Source organism: Lolium perenne, chromosome 3 (genome assembly GCF_019359855.2).
Source record: "Lolium perenne isolate Kyuss_39 chromosome 3, Kyuss_2.0, whole genome shotgun sequence".
In the NCBI taxonomy this organism is placed as follows: Eukaryota; Viridiplantae; Streptophyta; class Magnoliopsida; order Poales; family Poaceae; genus Lolium; species Lolium perenne.
The window spans coordinates 349,996,118-350,001,170 of NC_067246.2; positions in this window are offsets into that span (position 1 = coordinate 349,996,118).

Here is a 5,053-nt window from a genome sequence, read left to right on the forward strand (position 1 = left end):
ATCTTCCAGCACCGCTCCAGGCCGGATCCCCTCCCTCAAAGAGCTTCAAGAAGAACTCGAGGGACAAGCTAGGATGGCAGCCAAAGTACAGGAGGCGGAAAACAAGAGGGCTTCCAAGGCCCGGATCCGTGAAGGAGAGCGGGGTCAGTGGTGGCCCTGCGCAACTACTGATGTGGAGCTTAGAGAGCTCCAGAACGAGGGTATGATCTCCACTCACTGGAGCTTCACACGCGATTCCGACGTCCCCAAGCCCGAAGCCGGAGAAATCGTCATGACTAAGGCTTGGGTGGAACGCGGACTATCACTCCCCTGCTCGGAGTTTTTCCTCTCCATCCTCAACACATACGGGCTCCAGCCCCACAACATCTGCCCAAACTCATACCTCCTCCTCTCCAACTTCGTAACTCTTTGCGAAGGGCACCTTGGGATCCGACCAGATGTCAAATTATGGCAGTTCTTCTTCCGGGTGAAGAAGGAAACAAAAGACAAAGCAATGGTGAACTGTGGGAGCATGACGTTCATGCTCCGACCTAGCCGCATGTATCCTCCTCACGATTCGCACGAATCCGTCCGGTACTGGAACGCCGGATGGTTCTATGAGAAGAACGCCTCAGTTCCGGACGTCCACAATGGCTTGCCCAAGTTCATCAACGAGCCTCCGGAAGAACTCGCAAGCTGGAGCTTTGTTCCCTCGCTCGCCCAAACTCCTATCTTAGAGAAGGCAGCGCGGAGAATCTCCTGGCTAGTCCATGACGGGCTAACCGGAGCTCAGCTTACCCTTGGCTGGTTCAGCCGGAGGATCCAGCCCCTGCGCTACAACGCACGCTTGATGTGCGCCTACACTGGGGCGGATGATCTCCTCTGAGTCACTCGCCACGATCTTCCGGCCGACTCCCTCAAGAGAAGGTTCAAGACGTTGGTGAAGATTCCTAGGGGCCAACAGGTCCCGGAACTGATCAAGGATATCTACACAAACGACCAGTGTCCTCCGGTAAGCTCTGTTCTTTTCGTTGCTTCAAACTTCACAAGTTTTCGGATGTTAACTCTGACTTTTATTCATATTCCTCCCAGCTCAACACTTTGGCGGAGGAAAACTTCCGCACAATTCTTCGTGTCCCTGTCAGCGGCGACGCGGCGGAGGAGGTTCCGGAAGACGAAGAGGAGGAAGAGGAACAGGCACCCCGCAAGGCGGCCCCTCGACCTTCGAAGCGTCCCCGCGCCATAGCTTCCGGCTCAGAAGCCGGAGCCAGCGGCGAGGCCTCCGCCAAGAAGTCCAAGACCGTAAGGCCACCTCCGCTAGACTCGAGGAAAGCGGAACGTGCACGCCTGAAGATGCTTTCAACAGCTAGCAAACGCACGCACCCCATCATCCCCGGCGCCCCGTAAGTTTCCGAATATGGTGCACCTCTATTTTGGCGAAATCATTTCTTATTCGATCCCTTTCACTTGTTTGCAGGAATCCGAGTACCACTGCCACGCGGACCATCAGCCAAGAGCCTATTACTAAATACATGAAAAAGTCTCCGGCAGTTGGTCCTACTACTCCAGCTCCGCCGAGTACCTCCCACCCTACTCCTCGGCCGTCTCCCCCTCAGGCTGATCAATCTCCCCCTCCTGCCGCAAACACTCCACCGGAAATAATTCCGGTTAGCAGCGAGAAAGTGGGCGGAGAAGATCCTAAGGCCAAAGGCCCTGCCCAAGAAGACGCAGAAGAACAAGGCCAAGGAGAGGCTGAAGTTACTTCTTCTGAGAAGGCCGAAAACGGCGCTGGCGACATCGTCGTTTTTCCGAAAAACTTTGGAGATCCGGCTGACACCACTTCCACCCCCAAGGCATATGCTACCAAGTTTTTCAACAAGTTAACCGAGGCGGAGAAATGGGAGCTTGAACAAGACTTGCTCAACACCATGCTGAACAACGCCTGGGGGAAGCCCGACGTCGCGACATCGGAAATCCAGGATTTTAAGAAGAATGTCGGCCAGTTCTTCGACAAACTCATCTGCAAGCAAAAGGTACTCCCCAGTAGCCCCCAAGCATGTAGGCGGAAACTTAAAGAATAGTTAGCGCTTAGATGCTTAGAGAAAGATTACTTCCAGGAAAGTTTTTAAATTGGATCAGTAGCCCCCAAGCATTACGGCGGAAAGGTTCCGGCAATAATGCTTTGGAGGAAACCACTGTTACAGGCCGAATTTTTACTCCTGCCCTGTCTATGTTTTACAGGAGCAGCAGGCGCTGCATTATGAGCTGCACAAGAACATTGCCCTTCAGCGCCGCGTTACTCTGAATCAGGCGGAAAGTATCCGGACTCTGAAGGATGCGAATGCGGAACTAACCAAACAACTGGCGGACGCCCAAGGTTGGTTTCCGGCTTTTTCGTCATTAGTTCATATTCCGACTTAGAACTTGCTTTTGACTTATGCTATTATAGGCGCATCCTCTTCCCTTGCTACAGCCTCGTCGGAACTTGAGAACCTGCGCTCCTCGTACCAAGAATTGGAAACGAAACTAAAGGAGGCGGAACTGAAGAGGGAGCAGGCCGAGAAACAGCTGGCGGAGAAAAACTCCGAGCACATCAGGGAAAAGGGCGAATTTATATTGAAAAGAAATGCTGACAGCGAGACCATCAAGAGGCAGCAGAAAGAGCTCTATGGGTTCCAGAAATATATGGAGACCGCGGAACATCACTGGGACTTGCTCAACGAGAACATCTTGGGTACTATGCTGAAACCTTGTCCAGATGTTTGCTCCGACCTTTTTCTTTGTGCTCAAATTGCATGCTTATATCCTGATTATCTTATGCAGAGCCGCTTGGGTATCCGGAAAAGCGTCAGAATTTGTTCCCACGAGACGACCTTCTTCAACTTGCAGGCGATGATTGCAAAGATCTCATCTCCGCCTCCCGCAAGATATGCTACAACTTATCCATCAAGAGGAGTCGCACTTGCAACGTTCGCAAACTTGTTAGAAAAGTGGACATTCTTCCAGAGCTGGTGACGGATCTACAAGCATCATCAGCCCGAGGCGCAGCTGCAATGACCTTAACTATGTGCTTAGCACATAACCCGGAGCTTGATCTTGAGCAGGTAACCACGGGCGTTCCTCCGGATGCGGATGTTAACGCGCTCCTGGATGCAGTGAGCGGCTACGACACCCGTATCGCGCGCAGGATCCGGCATAATGAATTCTACGACAAGGTCGTTCTTCCTGCGGACGAGCCCTTGGAAGCCGAACTTCAAAAGGAGCGCGACGCGGAGGCGCGACCTGCAGAATCCGGAACCCAATTTACCTGGACCAGCTCCAAGGACGCTCCCCAAGAGGAACCCAAGACCAGCGCTGCAGCTTCTGAAGAAGAGGAAGAAAGTGATGAAGACGTGTCATCTCCGGCCGAAGACGCCAAGGAAAAAGATCCAGAGGGCAAGACTTCTCCGGCTAAGGGGGAGTGAAAAACTTCTATTCCTGCGGGGGAAACAATGCATCATTTTGGCCCCAGCGAGGGTTTGTAATATAACTTTAATTCTTAAGTATCTAGGGACGAAACAATTATGCGTGGGCGGAAAACTTATCCTGCTATCCGTTAGAATTATTTGCATGTTTCGTTTGTTAAAAGCAAGTGCTGGTTTGTTAATTTTCCGGCTTACTCATTTGACCTTCCGCGAGCCGGAAAACCTTTGGCCGGAAACGCTCGCCTGCGGTGACGAAGCCCAATGGCGTCCGTCCATAACCGCGGAAACAAGCCCCCAGCCTGGGTGCCGGAATTCGCTACCAGGAATCCACAAGTTCGCAACGAAAAAAAATTCCACCAGAAAACTTAAGCTTACGTCCTAAAGGACGATTTTGAAAAATCACAACTTTCATACACGCCTAGGCGGAAACATCCAGCTCTGCGGTTTTAGTTGGAAAAACATACACGATCTAAAATGAACAAGTAAAAGAGGTAAAAGACTCAAAGAGTGAACCATAAGCTTTATTTCATTGATCATGTATAACTATTACAGAGTTTGTAACTCGGAAAAAATATGCTAAGTGTAGAAAGGACGTAGCTGTGCGATGTTCCAAGGGCGATCTGTCTCGTCGTAGATGTCATCCGGATCCTCACGCTTGCGTTTCCGGTGCCAATTAGCAGGTCTATCCTTCAGCTCGCGGAAATCAACAAGGTAGTACGACCCGTTATGAAGCACTTTGCTAACGACGAAGGGTCCTTCCCATGGAGATTGCAGCTTATGGTCTTTCACCTGTCGAAGGCGGAGGACCAGGTCTCCTGCCATGAAGGAGCGATTCCGAACTCGACGACTGTGATAACGTCGGAGCTTCTGCTGGTAGATGGCGGAGCGCTGGTCAGCTAAGTTCCGAGCTTCCTCGATCAGGTCCACAGATAGCTGTCGGGCCTCGTCAGCTGTTTCTTCATTGTAGGCGGAAACTCGCGGTGAATCGTGGATGATGTCGGAGGGGAGCACGGCTTCGGATCCGTATACCAGGAAAAATGGGGTAAACCCTGTTGACCTATTAGGGGTAGTTCGTAAACTCCACAAAACAGCTTCCAACTCATCAGCCCAAGCTCCAGCTGCTCGTCGCAGCGGTTCTTCAAGGCGCGGTTTAATTCCTGATAATATTAGGCCGTTAGCCCTTTCAACCTGACCGTTGGATTGTGGGTGAGCCACAGATGCAAGGTCCAATCGAATCCCTACTGTCTCACAATAATCCCTCAACTCTCCTTGAGCGAAGTTTGTGCCATTATCTGTGATTATGCTGTGTGGGATGCCGAATCTCATCACGAGGCTGCAGACAAATTTTAGTGCCGTAGCACCATCGGCTTTCCTCACTGGCTTTGCCTCGATCCACTTGCTGAATTTGTCAACAGCGACCAGGAGGTATTCAAAACTGCCAGGAGATGATCTTTTTAACTTACCAACCATATCGAGCCCCCAGACCGCAAATGGCCAGGTGATAGGTATGGTCTTCAGCTCTTGGGCTGGAGCGTTTGGTTGAGTAGCGTAGTACTGACAACCTCGGCAAGTCTTGACTATTTTGTCAGCATCTTCTTTAGCTGTGAGCC